This window comes from Sus scrofa, chromosome 13, assembly GCF_000003025.6.
Source record: "Sus scrofa isolate TJ Tabasco breed Duroc chromosome 13, Sscrofa11.1, whole genome shotgun sequence".
NCBI lineage: Eukaryota > Metazoa > Chordata > Mammalia > Artiodactyla > Suidae > Sus > Sus scrofa.
The window spans coordinates 120,699,021-120,721,113 of NC_010455.5; the positions used below are offsets into that span (position 1 = coordinate 120,699,021).

The 22,093-nt window shown below is 40.7% G+C and overlaps 2 long non-coding RNA genes across 4 annotated transcripts in view; both read left to right on the forward strand.

Moving 5' to 3' along the window:
- The window catches only part of LOC106508004, an 87,374-nt gene extending 74,059 nt beyond the window's left edge, over positions 1-13,315 (forward strand). The window contains exons 4-5 of one of the 2 annotated variants that reach the window (XR_001304490.2): positions 4,752-4,809; positions 13,258-13,315. This is a non-coding gene — a long non-coding RNA (uncharacterized LOC106508004). The remainder of the gene's footprint in view (positions 1-4,751; positions 4,810-13,257) is intronic. The other variant, XR_002337763.1, reaches the window with a different exon arrangement.
- On the forward strand, positions 13,348-20,412 carry LOC106508003. Of its 2 annotated transcripts, none has more exons than XR_001304488.2 (3): positions 13,348-13,393; positions 15,174-15,256; positions 19,584-20,412. It is a non-coding gene; the product is annotated as an uncharacterized LOC106508003 (long non-coding RNA). The 2 variants fall into 2 exon arrangements; XR_001304489.2 differs by having other exon boundaries at positions 13,351-13,393; positions 18,947-20,412.

Here is a 22,093-nt window from a genome sequence, read left to right on the forward strand (position 1 = left end):
GGAACTAGCCAAAAATCTAAGCTGAACTAGGGCCAAAAGAGAGATGCCAAGTTAAATACAGTGTCCTACGTGGTCAATTGTAAAATTCTAATGCCTGCTGCTGAAATAATGTTCCCCCAAATAAATGCCTACCTGTACCAGTTCCCAGGCTGGATTTAGCTGACCCAGCTGAAACGGCCATTCCACCCTGATCACCAAGGGCACTATTATTTCTCCTTCTCTTTAAATAAACTGTGAAAAATTGCAGTTTTTCCAAAATGAATTTTAATACGTGGAAAGCAAACTAGAGCTGTGTTTTTAGTGTTCTCCTGTTAGAGCTGAAGCTCCATTTTCATGTGTCATTCCCCCTGTGCAGGAGAGTGCTTCTTCCACGGAAGAATCAGACCTCAAAGAACTGTGCAAGGAAGGCCTGGTCCAGAATAATTTGAATTTTTTTGATAACTGCTGGCGTCCATCCTTGATCTTTTATCATTCTTTTGAGCGACTTTAAGAACCAAAATACCTGATTAATACAAAGCTAGGAGAAATAGTGAACTAATAAAAGGAAAAGTTTTCATCAGGTTAATTCTATCATGTTGAAATGAAAAAAAAAAAGAAGTGTGGAATACTGTAGTTGAGTCATACTTTCCCCAGAGGCTTGTAGAAGTAGAAGGTAAAAGCAGTTAACATTTATGGAATATTACCGAGCATCAATCACTATTATAAGGGCTTTACTTGTATTTACCATTTCCTAGATGAATTGATGATAAAGGCTGTGTGAGTATTAGCTATCTTTAATTCATCTTGCAAGGCTGCAAAGTTTAGAAATGATGTAGGTATATATATTGCTTGGCATGTAGTAGGTGTTCAATAAACATTGGCTAATACTAGTTTCTAAAGAAGGCTTGAAGGAACTATTCCCTTATCACTATAGAGTGATTTTTCAATCTTGGGTGGAGGGATGAAAACAAAGATAATAATTGCCTCCAGTTAGTTGTAGGACTATAAGCCTGAGATGGGATTGGATTTGTTCTGTGTGGCCTTGTAGGAAGGATAACAAACAGTAAGTGGAAGGTCCTGATAAATAGGAAGAAAGGGAGGAGATAGGGAAAAAGAGAACAGAGGAAGGATTTAGGGGCTGTCTTGAGAAGTAATGTGCTCCCGCTTGTCTGTGGGGCTAATCTAGAAAGGACAGGAACAAACTCTTAACAAGGACAGTTGTAAAGGGAATGCAAACATCAAATAAGCTTTCAGATAAGAGATATTTTTACCAGAGATCTAATACTTCAAAATTTCCCAAATAGCTTGAGATATAAAGGCCTTGGAGAATTTTCACCAGCACTCAAGCGTCACAGGACAAAGTTTTCCATCAAATGCAGTTCTGATTAATGAAGCAAAGGATAAGAATGATTCCTATATAAATCAATTGGTAACCGCCACATCGCTAAATTTTAAAAGTTCCTTGAAATTAACAAGAGAATAAAACTTTCCCCATCAGCTCACACTCCTGAGGCCAGTAACTCAGTGACTTTTATTTTTTTGCTGCTGCCAGAGGACAGTGGATAATATTTATAAAGTTTTAGGAAGTTCATTAATCAGATGAGTGTGATAATGTAATTCTTAGAAAATGCTAGATCTTTTTTGCGAAGTAAAGAATTGCTCCTCCTGTAACAGTTAATTCAACACCTTTAAGTATTTTATTTATTTATTTATTTATTTTACTTTATTTTATTTTTTAGGGATGCATCCGCAGGATATGGACATTCCCAGGCTAGGGGTCCAATTGGAGCTGTAGCCCCTGGCCTATGCCACAGCAGCAGCAACTCGAAATCCAAGCCGTGTCTTCTACCTACACCACAGTTCACAGCAACACCAGGTCCTTAACCCACTGAGTGAGGCCAGGAATTGAACCTGCATCCTCATGGATACTAGTTCATTAACCTCTGAGCCTCCATCCCTATAAATATTTTAAAAATAAAACACTAGGCAAATATTAAGTGCCATTTTTATTATTTTCAGTCTCACTCAACACATTTGTTGACAAAGTGAACTTCATTATAGAACCTGGGTTTTTTTTTTTCCTTTAAAAAAATACTTTTTCTCATTCACTTTAAAGAACCCACTTATGGAATTCCCATTGTGGCGCAGCAGAAACTAATCCGACTAGGAACCATGAGGTTTCGGTTCGATCCCTGACCTCATTCAGTGGGTTAAGGATCTGGCGTTGCCATGAGCTGTGGTGTAGGTCACAGATGCGGCTTGGATCCCACGTTGCTGTGACTGTAGCTTAGGCCAGCAGCTACAGCTCCGATTAGACCCCTAGCCTGGGAACCTCCATGTGCCACAGGTGCAGCCCTAAAAAGACAAAAAGACACACACACACAAAAGTAAAGAACCAACTTAGAACGTAACAAAATAAAATCTAGGAGTTCCCATTGTGGTGCAGCAGAAACAAATCCGACTAGGAACCTAGAAGTTACAGGTTCAATCTCAGTGGGTTAAGGATCTGGCGTTACTATGAGCTGTGCTGTAGGTGGCAGATACGGCTCAGATCCCGAGTTACTGTGGCTGTGGCTGTGGCTGGCAGCCGTAGCTCTGATTAGACACTTAGCCTGGGAACCTCCATATGCCACAGGTGAGGCCCTAAAAGGACAAAAGACCAAAAGAAAGAAAGAAAAATAATCTATGTTAACTGGATAAGGTAAAATGTACACATCTTACAAAAATGTTATGAAAGTTCACTGTAATATAGTGCCAGAGTCACATTTCTAATTTTTACTTAATTTAAATTCAACCAAACCCTAGTCAGGCATTTTGTGAAACATTACACATTTAACACACTAATATAAAACAGTATAGGGTATGGAATAATGATTAAAGTGAATTGGTGCTAGGCATGACTGGTTCAAATACTAGCACCCCTACTCACTAGCTATTAATTTAGTCAAGCTACTCAAACTTTTGTGCTTCAGCTGTAAAATGGAAATAATGAGTATCCAGCTCATCAGGCTGTTGCAAGTTAATACAAAGAAAGCACAGGCATGTAGTAATTGGTCAACAAATGTTAGGTGCCATTGTTATTAGTACAAATATTAAAGGGGAGGAAAATATATTACATTTCATTAAATCCGATGCTGAGTTAAAATACAGTACCCTAAGTTGCTGTGGCTGTGGTGTAGGCCAGCAGCTGCAGCTCCGATTTAACCCCTAGCCTGGGAACTTCCATATGCCAAAAGTGTGGCCTTAAAAAAAAAAAAAAACCGAAATAGAGCTGAGATTCTGAGAAACTGGACTAGGGCCAGAAGCCAGCTACATGGCTTACCAGCAGAGCCATAGGATGAGGCAAGCTTCAAGAGGAAGGCTTATAATGCTCCTAAGGAAGACAGATGCTGCACACAGGGTCCCCAGGCTCTCCCGAGATCCCCTTTCACCAGGCCAGGTCCAGTGCTGAGCCCTCAGACAATGTTGATGGGACAAAGACACTGCAGCAGAAGCCAGGGTGGGCATTTGGTCAGTGAAACAGTGGTCAGTATCTCCCCAGAATCACTACATGGTTCTATGGCAAGAACTAGACAAGATAGTGAATTTTCTGCCTGTTCTGCAGGATGGGGGCTCAGAGTCAAATATCAGTTGATTAAGGGAAAATAAAGAAATGTGATATTTCCTGCACAGCTGTTTGTGAACTGAAATCCATTGCCACAACAGATAGCTATCTGGAATGGATGACTACTGCCCCTGACTCTCCCAGTTTGGGTGTCCAGGGGGGATAAACTCAGATAATCAAGCCCTCTTAAGTTTAAATGAGTAAGGAGGATAGAGAGGTTTTAAAAAATTACTTATTGGTCGGAGTTCCCGTTGTGGCTCAGTGGTTAACGAATCCTACTAGGAACCATGAGGTAGCAGGTTTGATCCCTGGCCTCACTCAGTGGGTTAAGGATCCGGTGTTGCCGTGAGCTGTGGTGTAGTCACAGACATGGCTCAGATCTGGCATTGCTGTGGCTCTGGCGTAGGCCAGTGGCTGCAGCTCTGATTCGACCCCTAGCCTGGGAACCTCCATATACCGTGGGTGCGGCCCTATAAACGACAAAAAAAAAAAAAAAAAAAAAAAAAATATATATATATATATATATATTACTTATTGGCGTTTTCCTGGGGTGCAACAGGTTAAGGATCTGACATTGTCACTGCAATGGCTGGGTCTGCTGATAGAGCAGGGTTTCAATCCCTGGCCCGGGATTTCCATAAATAAAGAAATAAAAATGATTTATTGGAAGCATTTATCATCCCATTCCTGGCTGGTTAGGGAATGTAGTCTAGTGAATTAAGCTTCAAATTGTGGAAAAGTTTGTTAATAGAGGAAACATTGGCAAATTGAAATAGTTTATTAACTTTAATAGTTACAACCTTTTACAATCTAGTCCAGAGAAAAAATACACCTGGAAAAAAAAAAAAGTCATGAAGAATGCAACATGGTCACATGTTGGGTTTGGTGCCACCATCTGCTGATATATGATTTCATTGAAGGGGTTGAAAACTAAACAATCACTTCATGTTTGTGGAATATTTTATCATTATTTATAGCTGCCAAAATGTATGTCAATTTCAAATAAAGGGCAAGGAAGCTGGAAAAGAATTAAGGACAGCTGGGATCAGTCATCAATAAAGTGTTTCTTTATTGATTTCATTGAAACTCAAGGTTACCTTTAGTGTTTTCATGTCTTTTTGTTTTGTTCTGTTTTCATTTTCTACTTCCCTCTTTTTGTCTTTTCCAGCAGTGAAAGCCAGCAGACCCGTGCGGTTTTGAAGTAATGTAAAGTGTTCAGGCAAAAAGTAAGAGTTTGAGTCACTTACTTGCTCTTGAGTTGGGGATTTAACCCTTTCATCTCCATTTCTTCACAGGAAAAGGGAGATGACAGTGCCAACCTTACAGAATGAAGATGAGGGAAATGGCTGTCAAGAAATCAGCACCTCACAGATTTTGAAAAACTTAGAGTTACCAAAGGGGCAGGATGTGGAGGAGGATGGACTGGGGGTTTGGGATGGAAATGTTAAGTTGGGTTGTGATGATGATTGTACAACTGTAAGTAAAGAAAATCAAGACGACATAGAGTGGGCACATAATCAGTGGTGCCCATTATTCTTTCCCCTTTAGAAAAAGGATAGGAGGAGGAGTCCGTCTTAGAGCAGTGCTTCTCAAGTTTTAACATGTATGTGAAACATCTAGAGATGTTACTAAAATGCATATTCTGGGGAGTTCCCATTGTGGCGCAGCGGAAACAAATCCAACTAGTATCCATGAGGACGCAGGTTTGATCCCTGGCCTCGCTCAGTAGGTCAGGGATCTGGCAGTTGCTGTGAGCTGTGGTGTAGGTCGAAGATGCAGCTCGGATTCAGCATGGCTGTGATGTAGGCCAGCGGCTATAGCTCTGATTCAACCCCTAGCCTGAGAACTTCCATATGCCATAGGGGCGGCCCTAAAATGCAAAAAAAAAAAAAAAGCAAAAAAACCACATTCTGTCTGGGGTGGGTCTGAGATGTGGCTGGTCCTAGATCATACTTTGAGTAGTAAAATTTTAGAGGTAAAAAGAATATGGACATCGTCAAAGGAAAAATATTAATATATGGGGAAATATACCAACATTTATAGAATGCATGCCTAGAAATATATACATAAATACATCTTTTTTGGGGGAGGGTGCTCCCTCAGCATATGGAAATTCCCAGGTTAGGGGTCAAATCGGAGCTGTAGCCACCAGCCTACGCCATAGCCACAGCAATGCCAGATCCGAGCCACATCAGTGACCTACACCACAGCTCACGGCAGCGCTGGCTCATTTAGCCCACTGAGCGAGGCCAGGGATAAAACTTGTGTCCTCAAGGATACTAGTCGGGTTTGTTACCGCTGAGCCACAAGAGAAACTCTGAATACATCTTTTTTTAATCCTCAAATTAATTGTGAGAAGTAGGTCTTACTACCATTTTACAGAGGATGGTAAATGGAGGATCAGGTGCACTAGCTCAGAGGAGGTCTTTATCATTCCAAAGCTTACTTTCACCATGCACCTTGAGAGAGGACACAGAGTCTGACAGATCAACAGGAGGTGAGGACAAATGAGACTAAGTGGGAAAGAAGGACCAAGTAGGGGTGGGCATCAGTGACCTGTAGAGGGAAAAATGAAGGGGATATGTGGGTGCATTTACCAGTGAGCGTTAAGAGTGGAGTAAGGCCTTAGCCCTCCCTCTTTCTTCCATGTCCCATAAGCCAGAATAGCTACTGTTCAAGGTCCAATCCTTCATCCTGTCTGTCACATCACCATCAGCAAAGCACCAGTGCAGCTATCACCTTCCATGCAGTGAAGGAGTAGATCTAGGCCAATATCACCTCTCCTAATTATTTCTATGGTTTACCAAGATAAGAAAGAAAATGCACTAAGTCAGAAAGAAGAGAATTAGGTACTGTACTTCTGAAAGGAGTTTTTCAACCACTGAGTTTAGGAGAGAGTTCATATCTAATCTAATTTTAATATTGCCCTAGCAAACAAGAGCTGGAGCCAAAGGTATGAGTCTGTGATTACAGTGAGGTCTAGCATGTGACAGTCTGACAGTCACATGATAAGAAAAACATGCTGCCATAAATGTCTTACTGTAAGGTAGCAAATATTGCAGTTCTTAATTAGGCTCCATAAACTGTGGACCTCATTTGGGGCAGACACAAAAAGACACAATTATTTTTTAATATAGTTTAGTTAGTTTATTTTTGTCTTTTTTTTTTTTTTTTAGGGCCGAACCCACAGCATATGCAAGTTCCCAGGCTAGGGGTCGAATCAGAGCTGTAGCCTACACCACAGCCACAGCACTGCCAGATCTGAGCCTCATCTGCGACCTTTACCACAGCTCACAGCAATGGCAGATCCTTAACCCCCTGAGCAAGGCCAGGGATTGAACCTCTGTTCTCATGGATATTAATCGGGTTCGTTACCACTGAGCTGCCATGATAGGAGCTCCATATGTTAACTTTATTTAATCTTCACAAACCTATGGACTAGGTACTGATATGACCATTTTACAGATGCTAGGGCTGATATTCAGATGAATTAATTAACTTGCTCTTGGTCATACTATTGGCAAGTGGCACAGTCAGGACTTTTTGTTTTTCCTTTTTAAGCCCACACCTATGGCATATGGAAGTTCCTGGGCTAGGGATCGAATCAGAACAGCAGCTGGGGTCTATACCATAGCATCGGCAACATCTGAGCTGAATCTGCAACCTACACAGCAGATCCTGGCAGTGCCAGATCCTTAACCTACTGAGCAAGGCCAGGGATCGAACCTGCATCCTTGCGGTTGCTATACTGGGTTCTTAACCCACCGAGCCACAGTGCAAACTCCCAGGATTTTTTTTTTTAAGCAAATGCTCTTGGAGATGATGTGAGCATTGTGATAGAAAGTGGTAATTGCTTCCCTGTAGCAATTACCCTCTCCTCCCTTAGCAGAAACCCAATTTTTATCTGGGTACACTGGCATCTGGAATAAAAGACTACATTTCCCAATATTTTTTTTTTTTGCAGCTAGTTGTGTTCATGTGCCTAAATTCTAGACAATGAGATACATATAGAGATGTTTCATGGTGTTTTGGGAAGTATTAATAGCTATCTCTTCTGTGTGTGGTCAGCCTGCCTCATCAGCCTCCTTTCTGAGTTCCTGGTTCTTAGTTCTCAGGCCATTCCCAATAGGGCCAGACTCCACTTGTTAACTCCATCACAATTAGCTGACACCTTTACCCTCCCAGAGTCCCAGCTCAATTCTTACCTCCTCCTCCCCTGCGGATGACACTGTCTGTTCCTTTGAGCCCCTCATGATGAAAAGTGAATCCCAGATGCCACATGAGCACCGAGGAGCCTCTATTCCTTTCTAGCTTCCCTAACACTGACCAAGGTTCACAGCTGGTCCTTGATGCCTGCTTGTGCTTCCCTCTGTGAGCTTGGAGCCCAGCTCTAAACCCCAGAGAGCTGGCCCGCAATATGTCTCATCATGTCGTAAACACAACTTTGCTTAGGCCCCAGAACATCCAGAACTACTGCTGCCTGCTCTGCCCTTTCAAATCAGATCCCTTTGGCCACTGACACCTGTGTGAAATAAACTGAACTTTGTCACAGGCCACCCCACCACCTTCAACAAGACATTAGCAAGCTGTTATGCTTTCCAATGAGCAAAATGCCACTGTACATTTCAGTCATATCCCTGGACGGTAAGTCACAAATCTGTCTCTGCTTAAAATGTTTCTTCTTAGTGTTATCATTCAAAATGCCATTTTGTGAAGAAAGAGGGCAGCACAACAGGCAGAAACCCTTTTAATAATAGTGAAAGATATCTAACTCCTCTTGATTTAAACTCTATATAAAATTAGGTCACTTTTAAGTCAAAGAAGTATGCCTAAAATTTGACCATTATTTTCTTTTTTCTTTTTGGTCTTTTTAGGGCTGCCCCTGTGGCATACGGAGGTTCCCAGGCTAGGGGTCTAATCAGAGCTGCAGCTGCCAGCCTAAACCATAGCCACAGCAACGCAGGATCCAAGCCACATCTGTGACCTACACCACAGCTCATGGCAACACCAGATCCTTAACCCACTGAGCAAGGTCAAGGATCAAACCTGCGTCCTCATAGATGCCACTCAGATTTGTCAACCACTGAGCCACGACAGGAACTCCTCTGGCCATTATTTTCTACTCATTATAGAGATGTGAAAATCTAGTCTAATGTCAAGAATCCATTTAGATCAAGAAAGTTAGTAGAAGACACAAGTTGGCAAAGAGTCTCTAATTTGAGTGCATTGTCTAAGTCACAGCATGCAATGCAGTGATTAATTTTGGTTTTGATTGAGCAAATAGGCATAAAGGGACTGCTTGTAAGGCAACATTAGTCTCGTTAATGTCAAGGGAGACCAATCTCTTAAATATGAGTTCCAAGGGATGGCTCATAAGGAAAACTAACCCAAGAAAGGGAGAAAAGTAGGAGATCTTATTGTTAATTATTTTAAACAATTTCAAAACCCTTAATTGCATTTGAGTATGGAAAACCAATGGGGAAATGAATCATTCTTTCTCTGTCTGTAGGTCTGGAATCAGAGGCTAACATTGTTGATCTGGAGTTTGTAAGAGAAAAGGAAACGTGACTCCATTTTGAACAGGCAGAATTTCTTTTTTCTTTTTTTTTTTTTTTTTTTTTGCTTTTTAAGGACGAACCCTCGGCATGTGGAGGTTCCCAGGCTAGGAGTCAAACTGGAGCTACAGCTGCTGGCCACAGCCACAGCCACAGCCACAGCCACAGCAACTCAAGATCCAAGCCGCATTTGTGACCTACACACCTCATGGCAATGCTAGATTCCCAACCCACCGAGCAAGGCCAGGGATCAAAACTGCATCCTCATGGATAGTAGTCTGATTCGTTTCCACTGCGCTGCAACAGCAACTCTAAGTATGCATAATTTCATTTGACATAATGTTGCTCTGAAACCCATCTCCCAGGACTCTGTAAAAGATAGAAAAAAAAATGAAATTGCCAAGGAGAACATGAGTTCCTCATGGGTATTAAGGTAGTGTCCTTATTAATCCAGAATAGGTGTAGAAGGCCAATCAACAACAAAGAAAGGATCAGGATTCCTTTTGTGTTGATATAAATTTTGCCTTACTTAAGTGAAGGCTAAATGGAAAATCAGCCTTCCGTGATGACCTGCCACAATACATTTTTTTGGCCACACCCACAGCATGTGGAAGTTCCTGGGCCAGGGACAGAACTCACTCCACAGCAGTGACCTGAGCCACTGCAGTGACAAAGTTGGATCTTTAACTCACTGAGCCACATGGGAACTCCCACAATACATTTTTAAAATAGTAAAGGTATTGTTCTGGGATGTCTTCCTGACTCTCCTGGAGATTTAAATACTACTTCTTTGTACTCATTGCAGTCGGGTCATGCCTTCAATGGAGCAAGCATCCTTATATTGTAATGGCTTTAGCTCACCCAGCTCAAACTAAGATTATTAGCTACTTGGGGTAAGGGACTATTTTTTTTCTGTGGATTTTTGGTGCCTAGCATGGGGCTGCCAATATGTATTAAATCAATTAATAATTTTGTTCCATTAAGTAGTAGTATAATGCTAATTAATATAAGGTCAGCATTCCTATCAACAATGATTTGGAACAAAATTGGTGATGACAACTAAAACTTGTTTCCTTTGGTTTCTTCTCTAAGATGGAATCAAATATAGCAGACAGTTTCATCTGTTTATGACTTTTAGAAGCACATTTTTTCAGGAATATGATTCATGGGAAGAAAAGGCCATTTTCATATAAAATTACTGTGTCAGTGTTGCAGATTTTAGTGGTAATTTAAACCCTGCTTCTTTGAAATACATTTGCATTAGTCAGGCTCCTTCCAAAGAAACAGAACTAAATATATACATAGAGAGAGAGAGAGAAAGAGATTTATTATAAGGAATTGGCTCATGTGATTATGGAGACTGGCAAGTCCAAATCTGCAGTGTGGGCCATCAGGCAGAGACCCAGGAGAGCTGACAATGCAGATAAAAATCCAAAGGCAGTCTGCTGGAGAACTCTGTCTTATTTGGAGGAGGGTCAGTATTTTTGCTCCATTCAGGCCTTCAACTGATCAGATGAGGCCCACCCACATTATGGAGGGCAATCTGATTACCAATTAACACACTTGCAAAAGCACCCAGAATAATATGTGACCATCTGGTCATCTTATGGTCCAATCAATACATAAAAATTAACCATCATAACATTCATATGGCAGGTGGCAGTGTCTATATAGGCATGTTCACTGTGTATTGTTCTGCACAATGAAGGTTTGGAGTAAATCTCAACTGAGTAGACCACAGCTAGTTTTGTGTGATTGTGCCCAGCATGGGCTTTTGCTTCACAGAAACCTGGGTTCCAGGCCCTTCCACAGATCTACAATCTGTATGATACTGAGCAAGTTATATAAAGTTCACCCATTTCAATTTTTTCATTTGTGTTTTAGGAATAATAATAATATTGACTTCATGGAGTCATTGTGAGGATTAAAATTAAATGCATGTATAGCACTTAGTGCTAGGTACATAGTAATAAGTCAGTATTAATGATTGTTATAATTATTTCCTCATGATTTTCTCCCCAATTATATAGTAAATTTCTCAAGACAGAGAATTCATTTTTAACCTCAGTCACCCTCCATGCATAATCCATCATGTGCAGCTGATAAGTACTTACAGGTTTAACTGGTCTCAGATTCCATGACTTTCCTTTTATGATGAGAATGCTAGGGGCAGAAATACATTTTTTGGGTGTGGGGGGGTATTTTTAAGGCTGAGGCATGTGGAAGTTCCCAGGCTAGAGTCAAATCAGAGCTGTAGCTGCCAGCCTACACCACAGCCACAGCAACACCATATCTGAGCTGCGTCTGCAACCCATACCACAGCTCATAATGATGCCAGATCCCTAACCCTCTGAGTGAGGCCAGGGATCTAACTCACATACTCATGGATACTAGTCAGATTTAGTACTGCTGAGTCACGACAGGAACTCCCAGGAATACATTTTAATAGCAGAATTAGTGCTCATGTTTTTGTTTTTTTTGCTTTGCCTTGTTTTTTTGATTTTTAAGAAACAAATATGGCAAAAAGTTTGTTATTGAAGTAGTGGGGGAAGCTAGACAAATCCATGAAACAGAAATAAGCTCTAAATAGGCTCTGGTGAAGAAAGATAAGTTCCTTCAAAGGCATAAATAAATTTGTAAATGGATTGCAGTGACATGGAACTAGAGACTCTCACACTATGTGAAGTAAGTTCGGAAAAAGATGAATACCATATGATTTCACTTATATCTGGAATCTAATATATGGCACAAATGAACCTTTCTACAGAAAAGAAAATCATGGACACGGAGAACAGACTTGTGGTTGCCAAAATGGAGTGAGTGGGTGGGACTGGGAATTTGGGGTTAATAGATGCAAATTATTGCCTTTGGAATGGATAAGCAGTGGGATTCTGCTATGTAGCACTGGGAACTATGTCTGGTCACTTGTGATGGAGCATGATAATGTGAGAAAAAAGAATGTATGCATTGTATGTGTGACTGGGGTCACCTTGCTGTGCAGTAGAAAATTGACAGAACACTGTAAGTCAGGTATAATGGAAAAAATAAAAATCATTATAAAAAATTGCAAATGGAATGGTCTGGAGCACATGTATAACATTCTGCAGGCCTCAGTTGCATAACAAATTGATGTGAGTTCTAATCGAAGAAACTCCAGATTGTTCTGAAGCAAATTCAAGAGATTATATCATTCATTCTATATAATTCTATTTCAATATGTGTCTTTTTAAAAAGGACTTTCCGGAGTTCCCGTCGTGGCGCAGTGGTTAACGAATCCGACTGGGATCCATGAGGTTGCGGGTTCGATCCCTGCCCTTGCTCAGTGGGTTGGGGATCCGGCGTTGCCGTGAGCTGTGGTGTAGGTTGCCGTGAGCTGTGGTGTAGGTTGCTGTGGCTCTGGCGTAGGCCGGTGGCTACAGCTCCGATTCAACCCCTAGCCTGGGAACCTCCATATGCTGCGGGAGCGGCCCAAGAAATAGCAACAATAACAACAACAACAACAACAACAAAAAAAGACAAAAAAGACAAAAAAAAAAAAGGACTTTCCTTTTTAAAAATCAATAATACTATCACTTTCTCTAAAGTCAGGAAAAATTCAATAATACTACTAATACCCCATGCTCACATTTTCCTTATTATAATTATAAAAACTTTTTTAAAAAGGATTTGTTCAAATCTAGATATCAGCAAAGTCCTGTTGTTACTGATTGATATATATTTTGAGGGTTTTTTTCATTAACCTGTAAGTTTCCTCAGTGATCTTTCTCTCTTTATTTATTTATTTTTTTTGTCTCTCTTTTTTTAAACTTGCAGTTTTATTATTGAAGAGAAATGTCATAGTCCTGTTTAGATTTTATTGATTGAATATCCATGGATTCATTAAACTGTGGTGTAGGTCGCAGACGTGGCTCCGATCCCGCATTGCTGTGGCTGCGTCGTAGGCCGGCAGCTGTAGCTCTGATTAGGCCCCTAGCCGGGGAACCTCCTTATGCCACGGGTGCGGCCCTAAAAAGACAAAAGACACACGGGTGCGGCCCTAAAAAGACAAAAGACAAAAGACTAAATAAATAAATAAATAAATAAATAAATAAAAATGTTATTTTATGTTTTGCTTTTTAGGGCTGCAACTGCGGCCAGAGCCACTTGGGATCCAAGCCTCATCTGCGACCTACACCACAGCTCATGACAAGGCCGGATCCTTAATCTACTGAGTGAGGACATGGTTGGAACCCGCACCCTCATGGATACTAGTCAGGTTGGTAACCCCCTGAGCCACATTGGGAACTCCCCCTTTCCCATTTTTTTTTTCTTTCCCCATTGGAAAACCCAGTGGATTTAACAACCAATCCCATGGCCATCCAGATACAAGTCAATATACTGGTTGTTCCTCTGGGAAGGTAACTTTCCAAGCCAATCAGTGGCTCTGGCCTATCCACAGAAGCAAGCAAGAAGAGGAATTGGCTTCAGAGAAAGCATTTACAGAGTAGCTACCTGGACCTAGCTCTAGGCTAGACCGTGTGTACTAGTCAGGGTTTTCTTGCCAAGCAACCAATTGACTTGAGCTGATTTAAAACTGATAAGGATTTTTGCTTATCTATTTTTAAGACTTTGCTGTCCTGAGCAATTTTCTTAACCCATAGAAACACAATCACATTGAGAGAATGCCCCGTTGGTGATGTTTTACAGAACATTTTATATCTCCCATGGATTTTACTTCTAGGAAATTTAATCAATTGTTTTCCCTCATATACAATAGAATTTTCCTTTAATTGGTTCCTTAGTGCCCAATTAAATAATAAGCATGCTAATTAAAAGATTAATAACAACATGTAATTAACTTTCAAAAACTAGTGAATTTATCAAAGGACTAGACATTAGGAAACCTTAATTTTAAACCTAGCTTGTTAACGATGCACTCTATTTCTATGCTTTCTTCCATTTCTGAAACTAATGTAAAACTGAAAATGATTACTAGCTAAGATTTTAGTAATCACTCATAAGTAGTAATTCATTCCATAAGGAGATAGTCGAAAAATGAGAGAGATTGCCCTCTGGATTTTAAAACAAAAGTCAACACTGAAATGCGCCTTAAAGAAAGAAACAAAATAGCCTGCTACCTGATTAATAGAGTGAAGGTTAAGAATGGTAGTGAGACCTAGTCTGCCGCAAGAGATAGGAAAAGGAGATTCACAGTGTAAACATTGGTAGAGCCCAGTTAATTTATGTCTTGAGGAAAGAGAACTCAGCCAGCTTCTACTTAGTATCTGGTCTGCCTGGTAGGTATTTTCTTAGAGCAGAAATGCATGCATTGGGCTATCTTAACATAATGCCATTAAATATAAGTCTCTTATAAGTACTTCCTCTTCTAAGCCTATGCTCCACAAGGTATCTTCTGATCATCTGGCTTATTATGGGGTTTCCATTCAGAGAATAAGAGGAAGAAAAATCAAATAATGGGCCTTTTGATCCCTGAAGGTTTTATTTCTCATTGTAAATTAATAAAATACCTTTCTGATTTCATATGTCAGTCTTTTGGGGGTGTTTGCTGAAGTGAACATCCCCAATCTGATCAACTTCAAAATATTAATAAAACATTCTCCAAGTTTTCCCCAGGTAATCCCCTCTGCACTGGTGAGTGTCAGGCAAACTTTTTCCATTCCAAATTGTCTATACTCTTACTAGCAAGCACAGCATCCTCCAGGTCAGCTGCAGAATGTAAACAGAATGGTGGATGTGACATCCAGAAGTTAACTTGCTTTTCTGTCTTCACTTGTCCTACCTCACTTGATCTCTGTGGTAGCAAATACAGCTCCTAGCACATAGTAGGCCCTCAACCAATATATGTTGAAATGATGGCTGCTCTTGTGCATGTTTGATGGTTTCTCACAAAGAATAAGGAGGCAAACTCAACATTCTAGGAGTATTTTTGTGACTGTATGAATGGACGATTTATTCTTGGAGTGTGGCCCTAAAGACAACAGTACTTCCCACAACTTGGATGACTTTTTTTTTTTTTTTTTTTTTTTTAAACACAGATTCTCAGATTCCCAGGGGGAAAAAGCAGTGCAAATAAATGAGGATCACACAATCATCGCCACCAGCTCAGGGCCTCTCTGGGGTAAGTGCTAGTGATTCAGCCCTCCCCTTCCAAGTCCCTTCTGTCTCCCATCAGGGTCCCAAGCGATTTCCACTCTTCCTTGCTGCAGTCCTCAGCAACCACAGTAGCTCTACTTTGGCTGCTCCTGACTTCCCTGGGTGGAATGGAAAGGAATAGATCTAGCTTCAGGTGTGTTCCTGCAACTTTCTGAGCACAGATCCTGCCTGCAGCCACTTGAACCTGTGGATAGGTGACGGTGGGGCGGGCTGCATCCATTCCTAAATGCTAGGGTAAGTCCCAGGGCTAACCATGACCAGATGGCTGTGTGGCCACACCCAGCCTGAGAGCTCCAGGTGTTTCTCAGAACCCGAGAGTGAGAATAGGCGGGCATCTCCTCCTGGCTGGTGCTCTGGGGTGAGGTTGCTTAGTGCCGCTGCAGGCTGACACCTCCACTGGTCCCACAGGGTTCAGATAGAGCCAAAGCCAAACTGCAAACCTGAATGGACCAGGAAGAGATAGGCACATGCTGCTGCTGTCCCAGAAAAAGAGCCAGACCTGGGCCTCCATTAAGAAACCTTCTTGGCCCTGCCCCAGATGCCACACATGTTTACTTTTCAAAGGTCTTCCCTCTTATTCTTCCTTCACATGCTACATATGGGTTAACTGTACTGCTTCTCTCACAACATCTGGGAGCTTTCTGCTTTTCCCTTAATCAAAGTTTCCTGCTTTGACACAGGGGTCAGGGATATAGCCAATCCTGGGAAGCTTATTGCATTTTGTTAAATAAAAGTGAACTTTTATGAGTTCTCTGTTGATCTAACAGGTTAAGGATCTGGCATTGTCACTGCTGTGGCACAGGTTCATTCCCTGGCCTGGGAACTTCCACACGACATGAGAGCAGCCAAAAAAAAAAAAAAAAAAAAGTGAATGTTGCAGTTGGCAGACTTTTTTATTCACATATGGCTGTTAAATAATAGCCTTTAAAAGATACATAACTCTCCAGAAATAGCATCTGAATTTCCTTTAATACTAAGGATGGGGTTGTGTAAGTGACCTGGTCATTTATGTATGCAAAATTGGAGGCTAACTTTTTATCAGAAATGGAGAGAGGAGTTCTCATCATGCCTCATCGGAAACAAATCTGAGTAGTATCCATGAGAACGCAGGTTCAATCCCTGGACTTGCTCAGTGGGTTAAGGATCCAGTGTTACTGTGAGCTGTGGTATAGGTCACAGATGCGGCTCGGAGAGGTATGGCTGTGATGTAGGCCAGCGGCTACAGCTCCAATTCCATGCCTAGCCTGGGAACTTCCACATGGCACAGGTGTGGCCCTAAAAGGACAAAAAAAAAAAAAAAAAAAAAGAAAGAAAGAAATGGAAAGACAGACATAACAGATGAGACACAGAAGTAGAGAAGCAAAATATAATGTAATGCCAGGAGTTTTCAACATTTGGTGTTTGGATTTTGGACATTAAAATTATATAAAAGTAAACATAGTTTAAACGTATACAAAATGTTACTTTGTAACTTAGAATGCTTGATTAGGTTGAATCTTTAAATTGAATACAGTGGATTAAAAGACCAATCAGGACCAAGCAAATATTGCATATATCACAGATTTTCTAGCTCCTAAATGATTATTGTATTCATGGTGTAAGATTATGGGAAATGATATGAAAACTAGAGAACTATTTTAAGAAAAACAAAGAGTAACTTCTGTAAAACATGTTATAGTTTGGGAATATACCTAGATTGTCAAAGAATGCAAAAGAAAGTAAAATTTATAAATTGAATTGTATCTGACTAAATCCAGAGAAGGCACAATATAAACAAAGTATCAAAATAATTAATTCTAGTATTCCTTTTTTTTTTTTTTTTGCTTTCTAGGGCCGCATGTGGAGGTTCCCAGGCTAGAGGTTGAATCAGAACTACAGCTGCTGGCCTACACCACAGCCACAGCCACGCCAGATCCAAGCCACGTCTGTGACCTACACCACAGCTCATGCCAACACCAGATCCTTAACCCAATGAGCAAGGCCAGGGATCAAACCTGCAACCTCATGGTTCCTAGTCAGATTTGCTTCTACTGCACCACAACGGGAACTCCAATTCTAGCATTTATGAAGCAACTTGCATCTTAACTGTTACTGATCATTTAAAATCCAATGGTATATATTTTTTCATATATGGGAGTTTATATTAAGACAAATCATATTTTTGGCTAAATTAACAAGCAGGTAATGATTTTTCCTTAATGAACTATATCAGCTCACATCTACTTTTGTTTTGTTTTGAGCTTTTTAGGGCCGAACCTGAGGCATATGGAAGTTCCTGAGCTAGGGATCAAATCAGAGCTGCAGCTGCCAGCCTACATAACAGCCACAGCAATGCAGGATCTGAGCGGCATCTGCGCCCTACACCACAGCTTGTGGCATCGCCGGATCCTTAACCCACCAAATGGGGCCACAGATCAAACACGCATCCACATGGATACTAGTCGTGTTTGTTACCACTGAACCACAATGGGAATTCCCCATCAGCTCACATCTTGAGTATTCTGAAAGCTTCCTCAGACTACACAATTTAATATTTCCTCAGACTGTGGTTATATAAAATGAAATAGCTATGTTAAAATCACCTGCTTATTTTTCCTAAGGTGGACCTTCAAGACAGGATAATTTAATGGACTTGGGGCTTGTGGGTTTTGAGCCTCAATTGTGCCTTGGCACTCAATATTAAATCAATTAATTACCAAACTGCCATCTCATTTTACAATGACCTTAAAGTCTCGAGTGAACAGTTAGTGGTCTAGTGGTTTAGAAAATGTCGGTGAGGTAAAGTGAAGTTCTGTTGAACTTGCCTACAACTAAAATTAAAATTACTTTCTTCTTCACAACTTTATTTCAGGTACAATAATAAAGGTCCACAGATTATTTTCTTTACTCCACAGCATAGCAATCCTCAGCACTGCTATGAGGGAATTATATCTGAAAGCATCAACCACCTAAGGAAGCCCAGGGCCAGAAGTGAGAGTCTTACTTTCAGGGTTTTTGTTTTTGTTTTTTTTTGGCCATAATCCTAGCATATGGAAGTTCCTGGGCCAGGGATCAAACCTACGCCACAGCAGTGACCTGAGCCATGGCAGTGACAATGTTGGTCCTTAACCCTCTGTGCCACAAGAGAACTCCTTACTTCCAGTTTTGTTTTTTTTTTTTGTTTGTTTGTTTTTGTCTTTTCTGGGGCGGCTCTCTCAGCACACAGAGGTTCCCAGGCTAGGGGTCGAATCGGAGCTGTAGCCACTGGCCTACACCAGAGCCACAGCAACGCGGGATCCGAGACTCGTCTGCGACCTACACCACAACTCGCAGCAACACCGGATCTTTGACCCACTGAGCGAGGCGAGGGATCAAATCCACAACCTCATGGTTCCTAGTCGGATTCGTTAACCACTGAGCCAGTTTTGAGTTAAGTTTTCCCCCACATTTTGATAGTAAGCTCAAAGCTAATTTGCATTACAAATTAATCAATATTATACCATGAGTTCTGTTATAGCATTAAAGGGATTTTTTTTTCATGCAAGTGATCCTGAGAGAACAAATGTTATCATGTAAACTCTCTTTAAACAGATAATTTTTACAAACTGTACTGACAATAATCAGATTGCACAGCATTATTAAATATACAGTGTGATACATAATTTTCTGGCTTCAGTTGATTCATGAGCTTTCAAAAGGCTCACTCTATCTGAATGATGAAACAAAGGCAATCGCTTGCAGAGAAGATAGCCGAAACTATTTGTGGATGCTGAGAAGAAAGATAGGTAAGAGCAAGATATTGAAGATCTTATATTACTCCCAGAGATGATACTGCTATAGAAAGAAATATAAGGAAATAACACACTTTGAGCCCCTCGGCACTGTGTATTCACAAAGATATCTTTACTCCACAATTATTTCCTCTGAGCACCATATTGAGGACATCTCCTCATTTATTATTAAATTTGTTATGAAAAAAACTTCTCTATTACTTGAATGTATAGTGTTTAATAGTGTAATTATTGCATCATGGTTAAACTGCATCAGTCTATAAGTAGCAAAATTTAATCTTATTAAACATACCTTTACTCTCAGTTTAACATTTAATCCATTGACATCTGAGACAGATGAATAAAGAGGAATTAAAGAGCAGGCTGTATTTGCTCACTTCTGGTAATTATTGACAATTACTAATAATATTAAATAAATATTAATGTTAAAATTAGTAAAGCATCAAGGTTTTGTTAAAGCAGGTATCAATAGCAGCAAATGCCTACTTTGAAGAATGCAAGTACTTTCTGGTATTCTCCCAGGTTGGATTTAGTGATGCATCTCCTTGGACTCATGCGGCATGGAGAAGCTTGAACTGAGATTCTTGGAAAAGGCAGAGAGGTCAAGAGGAAGAAAGGAAATCCAGGAAGAAGAGACTCCAAGGTTTCAATTGGAGACAAATTCCATCTACACATTCTACAAAGAGCCCCTATAAGAACTGTTAAGACCCTGAGATGCTCGTGTGTCCGTGATCTGGCCTCAAATAAGAAGAAGTTCTTTCTGGTTCTGGACCAGCACACCCACCCTGATGCTGAGGAGCATAAGAGCAAGTTTAGAGGTCAGTGATGGAGTATTCATTTTAGGAAAGATAATGGAGACAATATCAAAACTGCAAATGGAGTACTGTATCAGAGTTTAAGTAGCAACTTGATACAACACAACAGATGGAGCTAAAACTGATGTATGCAACCTAAAAACTGGCATTTCTCCAAATATAATCTTTAATTAATTAACACAGGAGAAAAGTTTCATTTTATTGTCTGACATATCAAAACAATTCAATAAAGTAAAAACAAGATGCCATTCATAATTCTAGTGCAACTTGTGGAGCATTCAGACATTGAAATTGTCATTAATTACTAAGTTAGAGTAAGGCCTATTCATTAGAAGTCACATGATTATATTATTCAAGGTTAAATTAGATTTACACCTTTATGTGCAGGTACATTAGTAAAAACAACATATATAAAATAATACAGAGGAAATCATATACATACGTATGCGTTTGAAAAGTTTTTTTACCTTTCCTGTTGTGATTGGGAGGGCCTTTTTTTTCTTTTTCTTTTTTTTTTTTTTTTTGCTATTTTAGGGCCACACCTGCAGCACATGGAGGTTCCCAGGCTAGGGGTCTAATTGGAGCTGTAGCCGCCGGCCTACACCACAGCCACAGCAACGCGGGATCCAAGCCTCGTCTGCAACCTACACCACAGCTCAGGGCAACACCAGATCCTTAACCCACTGAGCTAGGCCAGCGATCGAACCCGAAACCTCATGGTTCCTAGTCGGATTCATTTCTGTTGCACCATGACGGGAACTCCAAGATTGTGTCCCTGTTAATAACTTAGTTCTAAAACAGCACCCGGGCCTTAAACTATGAACTCCTTGAGTACAAGGTCTGTGGGAATGTAAGCCCAGGCACCGAGCACAATGTCTAGCATTTGCTTAATGCCCAAAAAACATTTTTATAACTGGACAAAAAAAATGACGGTGGATGGAGTTCCAGTCATGGTGTAGCAGAAAGGAATCTGACTAGGAATCATGAGGTTGCACGTTCGATCCCTGGCCTTGCTCAGTGGGTTAAGGATCTGGCGTTGCCGTGAGCTGTGGTATAGGTCGCAGGCATGGCTCGGATCCCGTGTTGCTGTGGCTGTGGTGTAGGCCGGCGGCTACAGCTCTGATTAGACCCCTAGCCTGGGAACCTCCATGTGCCTTGGGTGCAGCCCTAAAAAGACAAAAAAAAAAAAAAAAAAAAAAAAAAAAAGACAAAAAATGAGGGTGGGGGGAAAGAGCTAGAATGTAGCATCTGGACCAGAATAGGAAAGCCCTTAATAAGACTTTATGGATGAGTCTTCTAAAACTATCAATAATATATTGACTGTACGGACAGATTTATGATATATTTGACTAGGAATTATCCAGAGGAAATGAATCTACCTCACCAGAACAGCAACATTAAATAGTCTGTAAAGTCTTTGAGTAAATCAGTACTATAGAAGAAAATACCTCTATTTTCTTACCAAGTAAATCTTTTTTATCCCCTTTTTACTCATAAAAGTCCAATTTACCACTCTAGAAGATTCTCTGATTTCTTCATTAGTCACTTAAAAGCTGTTTACATTTTATAGAATAGCTGGGCAAGCAAACAAATATTTGAGCTCTTGAACTTCACAAACTGAGACACTGCCCTACAGAAGAATACAGTGTCATAGGGAAGGAAGACAGACATTAAACAGATACAGGAAACAATTACATGACTACCAGTGTGCAGAGTACCTGGAGAGGTATGGGGCACCAGGAATGCTTAATGGAGAGAGTGTAGAACTACCTGAACAGCTGACTTGGCACTTGCTTGGGGCTCCTGCCGAAGCTCAAGAAAAAAGAGAGAGACCAGGGCAGCATGTGGGTGAGAGAGACAGGGAGATAACTGGAATCAGAAGAAAATCTAGAGGAGTTCCTGTTGTGGCTCAGTGGGTTAATGATCTTGCATTGCTGCAGCTGCAGTGTGGGTCACAGCTGTGGCTCGGATTTGATCCCTGGCCTAGGAACTTTCATATGCCTTGAGTGTGGGCAAAGAGAGAGAGAATCTAAAAAGTTCTTTGGGATATGTACATATTTTGTTGTATGTCATTTCAAAAAAAAGATTAATGTTTCACTCTTTTTTGTGTGTGTTTGAATTTATACTTAGGTGGGAAGGAGCAGCCACTAGGATCTTTTAAGTACTTTGGGTTTATAAATGTCTTAACCCAACTTTGAAAGGGGAGCTGACCTTTTC